Source organism: Dermacentor variabilis, chromosome 2 (assembly GCF_050947875.1).
Source record: "Dermacentor variabilis isolate Ectoservices chromosome 2, ASM5094787v1, whole genome shotgun sequence".
Classification (NCBI taxonomy): Eukaryota; Metazoa; Arthropoda; class Arachnida; order Ixodida; family Ixodidae; genus Dermacentor; species Dermacentor variabilis.
The window spans coordinates 109918001-109929487 of record NC_134569.1 but is presented as its reverse complement, the minus strand read 5'-3'; the positions used below and the strand labels follow the sequence as shown (position 1 = coordinate 109929487).

The following is an 11487-nucleotide window of genomic DNA, read 5'->3' as shown; positions in this document are numbered from 1 at the left end:
TAATATCTTGGGATTTCGGAACTTCAATTTATAGGACTTCCCCATGGTTTGGAACTAAAGAACTTCAGCACCAACACCGGTACTTGCTTGGGTACGGTATGTATAATACCTATGACTTATATATGCGGACTTCACAGTGTATTCACAGTGTATTCCTGTAAGGTGCTTTCATTATGCTGGCGTTTCACTAGCCCATAAGACTTCGGCAAATCAAAATATCATCACAACAGTGCAGCGCTTCGAAACTCTGCTTTCGCAACTGCAAAAACACAATTAATAAACTTTCCATGAGTGGAGTTCAAACGCACGCCCTCTTCCGAAGAAATAAGAGAAATAAGACACATTAAGAGAAATAATACATACAACACAATTACACTGACGTTGCTTCTTATTGCCATGATCAGCTGACGAGTAGCATTATGTTTAAGCCTTTCGTTATCGGAGCATCAAGATTATTTTAAAGCATCATCACGCGCATGAGAAATGTTCACACTTTACAGACGAAGTGTGCTCCTGTAAAGTGTTTTCACTGGGGTGGCTCCCCCCCCCCCCCCCCCCCCCGACACACTCCGCTATACGATTTCTTGAAATCCCCATATCATCATGACGGTGCAGCGCTTCGAATTTGTGCATTCGGAACTGCAAAAAGAAAATAACCAGTAAACTTGTCAGGAGTGGGGTTCGAACCCACGACCTCTTTCGAGGACCAGAGCTTAAATCTGGCGCCTTAGACCACTCGGCCATCCTGACGATGCCGAACGAACTAGTGATTGTAATGTTGGTCGCAACTTAGAAACACTGGCAAAGATTCATGGCAGCTCAACAAGATCACCTGTATTCATTGAAAGTAAGACATGCAACACAAGTACACTGGCGTTGCTCCTAATTGTCATGATCAGATAATGAGTAGCTTTATGTTCAAGCCCTTTGTTACAGGAGCATCAAGATTATTTTACAGTACCATCAATCGTTTGCAATATGTTCACACATTACACACGAAGTGTATTCCTGCAAGGTGTTTTCATTATCCTGGCGTTACGTTAGAAAAAGACAACAGCAGCCTCAGGGTGGCTGTGGATAGGCTTACGCTAGAGCTAGTTGAGCTTCGCAGAGAAATCACTTGTAAGAAGACCGCTTCGTCTGAGCGTCCGATGCTTAATGAGGTTCCGAAATTCAGGGAAGTGGGCACGCTAGAAGGCGGGGCCCACGAGTGTGGGGCTTCCAAAGAGAGGACCCTTGATCAGTCGAACCAGTTGGAAACCAAGGCCAAGTCAGCGATTAAGGAGGCTCTCTCTGCCATTAAGGATCGCATCAGACAAATCAACGACCGACTTGGTCGCACTGAGTGCAGCAAGAAATCGGGAATTAGGCTGCAGAAGAGTGAGACGTATCCTAATGAGACGGTAGCTACGGTCATGAAGGAAATCTGTCCCAAAAAGGTATCAATGGAAGGCAGGTCTTTCAGTAACTCTCAATGGAATAAGATGTCTGTAAATAATCAGGATGGCACCAGGTAATAGGAATTTCAATGTCTGGCAATGGGTCTGCAAGCGAATCAGATCTAAAAAGGCTGCCCTCCTCCAATCGACCATCCTGACCACTCCGCATTGCTGGGTATACCGACCTGACAAGTGATTGTATACAAAGCTGGTTGCAATTTGGAAGCCCCGTCGAACATTGATGCCATCTCAAAGACATCGCCTGTGTTCAATGAAGTGGGACATACAACGCAAGTACAGTGGCGTTGCCTCTTATTGTCATGATAGCTGACGAGTAACATTATGTTCAAGCCTTTTGTTACAGAACCATCAAGATTATTTTACAATATCATCATGCACTTGCAAAATGTTCACAGATTACAAGCGAAGGGTATTTCTGCAAGGTGCTTTGATTGCGCTGGCGACACACTCCGCCACACGACCTCTTGAAAGCAAAATCACGACAGCGCAGTGTTTCGAAATTACAAAAAGAAACTAATCAATATACTTGTCAGGAGTGGGGTTCGAACCCACGACCTCTTTCGAGGACCAGAGCTTAAATCTGGCGCCTTAGACCACTCGGCCATCCTGACGATACGGGCCTCACAAGTGATTGTAAAGCTGGTCGCAATTTGGAACCCGCAGTGAGGATTGATGCCAGATTAAAAAAATCACCTGTATACATTGCAAACGAGACGTACAACACAATTTCACTGGCGTTGCTTCTTATTGTCATGATCAGCTGACGAGTAGCATTATGTTCAAGCCTTTTGTTATGGGAGCATGAAGATTATATTAAAGCATCATCCCGCGCTTGCTAAAGGTTAAGACTTTACAGACGCTTACGGAGAAGGTCCCCGGCGGCTCCCGCATCCGCGGCGGCGTCGGGAAGAAGCGAGTTCGAGCCTTCCCGCACTCTGGCAACAGCCGCGATTTTGGACGCGCCGCGAACGGAGCTGGTTTGATTACCGTTCTTGCCGGCACATTCCCAGAGCATGTGTGGCAGCGTTGCTCTCTGTCCGCAAGGTTTACACGCGTCTGTTCAGTATAAACGCGGATAGCAGTGGTGTAACATAGCGGGTCAAGGGTAGGTGTGTGTCTGGAGCAAGCGTAAAGTTACGGCCTCGTTGCTGTTCAATTTATCGTGCGGTGGCGGGAATGGGCGTCTTTCGAGTCTTTAGCGTTGGGTGAGGTCTCTGAACGTGGTTAGGCGATCGCCCCACGCCCAGTGGGCTTCTTGTTGTTTTGTTTCTGTTGTAGTGTCCCGATCCGGCAGATCCGATGCCCCGCTCTCGGGGGCGGAGGCGGTGGCCACATAATCAGCGGTGGCTCGGCGTGTGAGACCTCGGGTCGTGGCGTAAGCCGCCTCGTTGCGCGCGAGTGGAACATCGATCGGTATATGTGCCGGGGCCCAGAGGAGGAAGACCGTGGAATTTTGCGGTTGCGAGGGCGATGACGAGTCGCCGTCGTCATTTATTTCGAGTATGTGGGCCGCTTCCCGCGAGACACGACCGCGCTCAAAGCCGCGGATTGCAGCCAGCGAGTCGCTGATCCCGATCGCAGCGTTCGGCACCGCGACGAGTGCTAGGGCTATCGCGGCTTCTTGGGCCGCCTCCGTGTGTCCCGTGGTCACCGTGGCGCTCGCGAGGCACTTACCCGTGCAGTCTACAGCCGCGACCGCGTGTGCGCTTCTCCGTCCTCCATATCGCGCCGCGTCTACGTACACCGCCTCGTTGCTGTTACCAAACTTCTTCGGACGGTAGCTTGCTCGCTTGTTGCGTCTCCCGGCGTAGCGCGTCGGGGGCATGTTCTTGGGAAGCGGCGGGATGATTAGGCGGTCGCGGACCGAGGCGGGAACCGCCGTCTTTCCTCCATTAGTAAATTAGTAAATTAGTAAATTAGTAAATAAGAAAAAGCATTTTGCTGGTCGACGTCTTATCGTTCATTGGTGCTGTGGCCCAGCCGCTGCTGATGTAATGGGAAGACGCACAAAGTCAGTTAATAGTTTAATAACAATTATGTAGGTATCGCATGGTGGAATAATATATATGTTTCAATCAAGATTGTATTATTAATCAAGGGAAAAGCGGCAGACATCGCTAGGAAATGGTAACAACTCTACTTGTTTATTTTTATTTTCACTAAAAATGCAAAAGGTTATCGCTCGTTCACCGTTTCGCACTTTGGTTTGAGAAAGCCTGGGTGTTTAATTTTATGGATGTTGTCACCGTAAATAAAGATGACTCATTGCCACAATGATGCGTAGTGTGTCATAATACATTGCAACCGGATTAAGTATTCGTGGTGTTTAGTTTTGGGTATATTTTAACTCGTATACGGTCATCTACATGTGACCCCACGCATGTGTCGTTTCTAGACCGTCTGCGGAAATTTTGTCCAAATATTTCAACCACTTAAAGAACAGATAACATAATTTGGTGTTCACAGTTCTTCGACGGCCCTGTACGCTACTTTATTTGCTTCTTGAATTAGGATGTTGCAACTGACTTCACGATAAGTAATCTGTCTATGTGTATTCGAAACGGTCGAGCACTATTGGGGTATTGGCCTGTACAAAAAAATATTCACAGTCTCTTATGTATCCTTACGGGATTTGAAAGCGAAAACACTACCGCTTCTCGAAGTTATAAGCTTAAATTAAGACTATACGTTAATTCACCTTGATCTGATGTGTACCATCTTTAATCCACTTTAAATAATGTTAATATAATTTTTTCCCGCTTTAATCCGCCCTAATTTATTCGCTCTATTTTGTACCAACCCTATTTTACGTTAATCCACTTTAATCCAGCCTAATGCACCTTACTTCACATTAATCCTTTTTGATCCACCTTAATGGACTTTAGCTCACCTTCATCCTCTTTACTTCACTGTGGGAATTCGCCGTGCGAGTCGCCGCAGGTTCAGCGCCGGGAACGTGACGTCATCACTTGGTCACGTGGTTTTTGGTACCATCAAAGTCCCTAGTAATTTTTTTTTTATTGCAGTAGATCTAGGGACTTTACATCGGACGTTAACGCCGGACGCCGGGAAGACAACGGATTTTTCGTTTCATGATGCATGGAAGGCTTTCGCCTTGTAAATCATCAGCTTGCTGGAACACGCAGTGGACGTTCAATGCAATGCACACTTATTGATATTTGCAAAATAAATAACGCATACCGGACTGCTTGACCCATTATCGTTCTGTCTGTGTTGGCCTTAAAGCTGCACGCAAACACTGTTTACGCTCCTCTCTCAGTGCAACTTCATTCCTTTCGCGCCATGTTCGCTAGGCTTGGCGCCTAAAAGCGGGAACCTTTTCTATCGGTTTAGTCCTAGAAATATTTGCCCGAATTTAGCGGAAGCTATACTGAATTGCTAAGGCAGAAACTTCGTGGGATTAAACCATTATATCCAAATGATCAATCCGGGTATATGCGCGAACGGGTGTACTCTGTACTTAAGTGATGTGCACTAGAAATTAACTGACACCCTAAACTAATTAACTAAATGCGCGAACCTAAGCAAAACTACCCTCAAGAGTAGAGAAAAATTATGTCGTAAGGAGTTGGCCGTGACTGTAAAAAGAGCTAAAACGTTCCACAAATCAGCGCGAACCATACGAGGTCAGGCTAAATAAAGTTAGCGTACTTTGTATTTTTTTTTTTCAATTACGTACCAAGGCGAAAACGACGTGTAGGCACTCTTTCTCTTGCGTAGCATCTACCGCAATTTCTTTCATTCTATTACAGCTTGTTCGTGTGTTACGTTCCCTAGCAGGCTAAGCTATATCCTGATTGCACCCGGTGAAATCACTTTGAATCCAGGCCGAAGCGAGCAGGCTCGGGGAATCGCAGGTTTCTGTCTTAATTGCGCGCGAAGCGCAGAGCGCCTCCGTTCGTTATTTATCGTTACGGTCGCAACGAAATCGACATGCGTAGGGAAGACTGGAAACAACACGTGTCCTTTCATTGGCCCATATAGCCGTTACACGCTGTCAGTTTTGAGTGGAGCAAAATTAAGTGAGTAATGAATGATGTCTGGAAAGGAGTAAACATTTACGGGAAACATCGAGGATGCGTGTGCCGCACACTGCACAGAAAACTGCACGGTCCGTCATGAGTGCGCACCTGCCAATCTGTCAAGTCACTCGTGATGAGTTAGCAAAATCAGTTTGATGGAAACCCACACGGTGGAAGAATATTCGTGAACTGTTTTTATGGTACCTGACAGTACACAGCGCAGGGATTGCAAAGCAACCTTGCTGAAAAAAGAAAATTTAAGCGTATTTTCGTGCTACTTGAAGTGAATGTGAACAGAAACTTCTTTTTTTTTAAAGAAAAGCGTTCACACAAGAAGTTCGTTGACCGTGTACCCCATCGTTTATTATAATTATAATCAGCTCCATCAAGGTTCGGTTCATCTTTTATTTTTTTTCTTCCAGAAATTAAAATCGGCTGGTGGTGTCGCTGGCTTGAATGCCGTGATGGGTGATAACGGAAAACTTCGAAATGAACGGTGCAGCATTCTACATAAACTACTGCCTGCGACAGCAGTTGCTTTCATTGCGGGAACGTCTGATTCTGTATATTGTAGCGAAGGAGTTCGTAAGACGGATCTAGTTGGAACGAATTCTCGGGAGGGCACCAGTTGAACTAACTTCGGGACTTCGCAAATATATGCATTCGCGGTCCAGTTACTTTTGTGCTTCCACTCATAAAGCGGCGTTTCGTTAAAAAAAAAATAAGTGGAACGACAGCGCATTTTTTTTACAGCACGGCGCATATCTCGAAAATACTGTCAGCAACAGGATTACCTTCAAGTGGATATGCTCCGCTCGTCGCAGACACGTTCGCTGTAGCTTAAAGGAGGCATCGTGTGAGCGCTTTACAAGCATAGAGCAAGGCCGCTTCCAAGGTCACCTACTTTAAGCGCGGCTCAGAACCATATTGTTCTGGCAGCCCGTCTCACCACTCTGAGGATTTGCCCTTTGAGCTAAAGTTTATGCCAATGCACCCTCCTCGCACCCGAAGCCTCAGCCTCGGGCAGCGCTTAAGTATCAGTCCCGTCCCGTTCGGGAAGAGTTCTCCGATGGCAAAGGCAGGGAGACGCGACCGTACGCTGTTTGGTGTACCTCCATCCATACGCGACTCGTGAACTCCCGGTAAGCACCGAAAGATTTCTTTTCTTTTCTATATTTTTCTTTTCTTTTCTTGCACACTCATTTTAAGTGCTTTTCGAGTTCGTCGAAAATACATCGCGTACCTAGCCACGCTCATGGCCGCTTGCGTACGGGAGACTCCGGAACCACGATGTGAGAACCATTGAGAGATATGGTGTGCCACCTCTTGCGATGACCTGTATATCACGGATAATTCAAGCATGTTTTCAGGTACGTATAGAATCCTCTGGGCTTGGATTCTCCGACATAACGTGGTCTCACTGCCCTCAGGGTTATCTGACTTAGCTAGCTTGGATGCTTGGCTGCCACATTGCCACATTCAGAAGTTTGAATCCCCGCGTTTTTTTCGTTTTTGTTTTTACTTTGGGAAGATTGAATTCACCTCCCCCGATACGCTACATCTACAGGCTTGGAGTGGCGCTTGATGCCGGCAAAAATGCCGAAAGGAATTGGGGCGCTATACTAATCCAGGTACAACCAAATTAGGAAGACCTTGTAAGCTTCAACAAGACACTCCCTCACAAGAACAGTAATTGGCCTCCATGGTGCAGTATTCGGCCCCTCCCTACCAAATGACTCATTCGATTAACCAATGGCCCTCAGTCCCCAGCAGCTGCGGAGCATCTGACCAAGGCGGCGCAGCCCTGTAACGGGGCAGAAGGGCTAAGAATCTCTGGACCCGGACAGGCCTGCAATGGAAACGGACCCTTCCAACGGTTAACACCCGAACCCTCTCGAGTGAAGCTAGCCTAGCAGGACTCTTTGAGGAACTATGAGACATTTCTTGGGGATAACATTGGCCTTAGGGAGGTTAGAAGAACTGGTGAGGCTTATACAGTGCTGACAAATTGCCACGTCATCTGTTATAGCGGACTACCAGATAAGAAGCAATTCGGAATATGATTCCTAATCGATAAGAACATAGCGGGCAACATTGACTAATTTTACAGCATTATTCAGAGGGTAGCAGTAGTTGTAATAAAGCTGCATAGGAGGTGTAGAATAAAGGTAGCACAAAGCTACGCTCCCACCTCCCGTCACGATGATGAAGAAATAGAGCAGTTTTACGAAGATGTTGAATTAGCGAAGCGAAAAGAGGAAACTAAGTATACTGTAGTCATGGGCGACCTCAATGCAGAAGTGGGGAAAAATCAGGCTAGTGAACAAGCAATTCGCAGCTACGGCGTGTATTCTGGGAATACTCGAAAAGAGATGCTGGCAGAATTCGCGGAAAGGAATAATCTGCGAATAATGAACATCTTCTTCAGTACGCGTTGGAATAAAAAATGCACCTGCAAAAGCCTTAATCATCAAACAAGAAATTAAATTGATTTCATTCTCTCTATGGATCCCAGCATAGTGCAGGACGTAGAAGTGTTACCTAGGGTAATGTGCAGTGATTATAGGTTAGTGAGAGCTAGGATTCACCATAATTTGAAGAGAGAAAAAGTAACATTGGTCCAGAAGAAACAGGCTAACTTAGACACAGTAAGGGAAAAAGCATACCAGTTCAGGTTGGCACTTGCCAACAAATATGCAGCTTTCGAATAGAGAGATGAATATGATATAGAAACAATCAAGGAAACCGTAAACCGTAAAAGCAGCAGTTGAAGTGGGAGGTAAGGCGCAAGGCAACCAGTAGATAAGCTCTCCCATGTAACAAAGGACATAATAAAGAAACGACAAAGAATGAAAGTTTCCAACACTAAAGATCAGATAGAATTCGTGTAACTGTCAAAAGTAATCAACAAAGAGAAAATGAGCAATATTCGGAATTATAACGTGAGAAAGACTGAAGAAGCAGTAAAAAATGAACTCAGCCTGAAATCAGTGAGAAGGAAACTTGGCGGCAGACAAACCAATATGTATGCACTGAAAGATAAGCAGGGTGATATCATCAGCAATCTCGAAGATAAAATAAAAGAAGTGGTAGAATTGTACACTGACCTGTACACTACTCAAAACAGCCACGGTACCACTCAATTTGAAGTAGTAATGAACAGGCTACAGAGGCTCCTTCTATATCTAGCTACGAAGTTAGAAGGGGCTTACAAGACATGAAATGGGGAAAAGCGGCAGGAGAAGATGGACTACCAGTCAAGTGAATCAAGGATGAAGGAGACATAATGCTTGAGAAACTAGCGACCCTTCTTACGATCTGTCTATCGACTTCAAGGGTCCTAGAGAGCTGGAAGAATGTAAACATTACAGTAATCCACAGAAAGGGAGACGTTAGAGATTTGAAAAATTATAAGGCCATTAGCTTACTTCCAGTTTTCTATAAAAATTCGCCAAGATAATCTCGAATATATTAAGGGCAACACTGAACTTGAGTCGACCAAGGGAACAGAAAAGTTTCAGTAAAGGATACTCTACAATGGATCAGATCCATGTCATCAATTAGATAATCCAGAAACCGACAGAGTACAATGAGCCTCTCTTTTTTATTTATTTATTTATTTATTTATTTATTTATTTATTTATTTAATATACCCTCAGGGCCAAAGACATTATAGGGGGGAGTTGGTAACACAGGATACAAAGACGATCAATAAAATACAGTGAATTTTGTTAAAACACAAATGCAACATTCTCTAAAGTAAACAAAGGTTGTTAGTGCATCCCGAAATCGTTGATTATCTTCAACGGCTGCAATATCGGGAAGGAGGCGATTCCATTCGGCAGATGTCCGGGGAAGGTAAGACTAAAAAAAGCTTTAGCATTGCATTTTGCCTTTCATAGATTACAAAAAGGCATTTCATTCATTACAGATACCAGGAGTCATAGAGGCATTACGTAATTAACGAGTGCAGGGCGCTTACATAAATATCTTGGAAAGTATGTGCAGAGATTGAACAGCTACCTAAATTCTCCACAAGAAAAGTAGGAAGATACCTATAAAGGAAGGGGTCAGCCAAGGAGACACAATCTCCAATGCAATTCACTGCATGCTTGGTACGAGTATTCAAGTTATTAAACTGGGCAGGCTTAGGAGTAAGGATCAACGGCGAATATCTCAGCAACCTTCGATTTGCAGATGACATTGTCCGTTTCAGCAACACTGGTGACGAGTTAAACAGGTGATTGAGGACCTTAGCAGAGAGTGTATAAGAGTTGGGTTGAAGACTAATATGCAGAAGACAAAGATAATGGCCAATATCTGGGCAAGGGAACGAGAGTTCAGGATCGCCAATCAGCCTCTAGAGTCCATGAAGGAGTACGTTTACCTAGGCCAATTACTCACTGGGGACCTTGATCATGGGAAGGAAATTTACAGAAGAATAAAAAATGGGATGGAGAGGAATCGGCAGACATTGTCCTCTCCTTACTGAAAGCTTACCATTATCCTTAAAAAGTAAAGTGTACAATCAGTGCATTCTACCGGTGCTGACATATGGAACAGAAAGTTGGAGACTGACAAAGAAGCTTGAAAACAAGTTAAGGGCCGCGCAAAGAGCGATGAAACGAAGAATGCCAGGCGTAACGTTAAGAGACAGAAAGAAAGCGGTATGGATCTGAGAGCAAACAGGGATAGTCGATATTCTAATTGATGGTACGAGAAAGAGATGGAGCTGGGCAGGTCATGTAATGCTTAGGTTGGATAGCCGGTGGACCATTAGGATTACAGAATGGGTGCCAAGAAAAGGGAAGCGCAGTCAGGGATGGCAGAAGATTATGGGGGGTGATGAGATTATGATTATGAGATGAGATGAGATTGATGAGGTAAGCGCTAGCTAGAATCGACACAAAGAAACAGCACATGACAAGCCCGCTTGCATGTCGTTATTGCACTGTTCGCAAGCGTTCGGCGCAGAAACAAACATACACTCTACACTCTAAAAACAAATCTGCTTATCGCTATCATGAACGAGGGGAGCACATCGCTGCGTAAATTGCACAGCCAAAGCCTTCACTGCCCTGTCGCCTTTTATGCGGCAGCACGCCATGCTAGATGCTGTGTTCGTTTGTACGCGAACACTTTGGGAGCGCTACAATCACGGCGCGCAAGCGGATATGTCACGTGGTATTTTTTTTTCTATTTCGCGGGCCCATCCGCAGTAAGCTGAAAAGCACTAATACTTAATAAATAGAAAGTTAGAAACTGTCTTGGAAACTGTTTTGGAAGGCGCTCTCTAACTTTCCAAATGAATTTTTTCGCCTAACTTCGTTGCTTCAGAAGTTGGTTATTTAATATTGACTGTAATCACCTAATTAAGCAAAATACAAGAAATAGCACGACACAATACATGCAAAAGTCAGCAACGTGCCGGTCGTGTCGTCTTAGAGTACACCGGTATATATTTTTAAACCCTGGCTAAAGTTATCTTAAACACCCTGTATATATACCACCAATGTTACCATCTTATTGCTAATTCTAACAAAAGTTGGCAGTATCATCCACAAATGAAACACTGGGAGTCTCGGATTGCAAAATACAAAGTATCCTGCCGTGACAAGAAGTATCCAATACAAAGCAAAAAAATATCGGAAGAGTTGTCAGGAGTGGGGTTCGAACCCAGGACCTCTTACGAGGACCAGAGCTTAAATCTGGCGCCTTAGACCACTCGGCCATCCTGACGAGCGATGTCGGTGGCACCGTTCCTAACGTCGACTTTAGTTCGAGCGAAGAATGCAGGACTCTGAGGTCAGTCAATCCAAACAATCATTGTTCGCACATGTGTGTGTTTTCCGTCACCGTGCATACCAAAATTACGTCAAACGTCGTTCGGTGTATTTGTTAAATAAGAACAAATTAAGACGTATTATGTCGACATGTAAGCATTGTTATGCGACTTCATTAGCATGCAAGGCACAACGTTAGTT

At 44.8% G+C, this 11487-nt stretch overlaps 3 non-coding genes across 3 annotated transcripts; all 3 read right to left on the bottom strand.

Annotated features, from left to right (window-relative positions):
• Positions 1 to 666: 666 nt before the first annotated feature.
• On the bottom strand, positions 667 to 750 carry TRNAL-UAA (transfer RNA leucine (anticodon UAA)). The gene has a single exon. It is a non-coding gene; the product is annotated as a tRNA-Leu (tRNA).
• A 1237-nt stretch (positions 751 to 1987) lies between these two features.
• TRNAL-UAA (transfer RNA leucine (anticodon UAA)) lies at positions 1988 to 2071 on the bottom strand. The gene has a single exon. It is a non-coding gene; the product is annotated as a tRNA-Leu (tRNA).
• A 9087-nt stretch (positions 2072 to 11158) lies between these two features.
• Positions 11159 to 11242, bottom strand: TRNAL-UAA (transfer RNA leucine (anticodon UAA)). The gene has a single exon. It is a non-coding gene; the product is annotated as a tRNA-Leu (tRNA).
• Between the last annotated feature and the right edge of the window lie 245 nt (positions 11243 to 11487).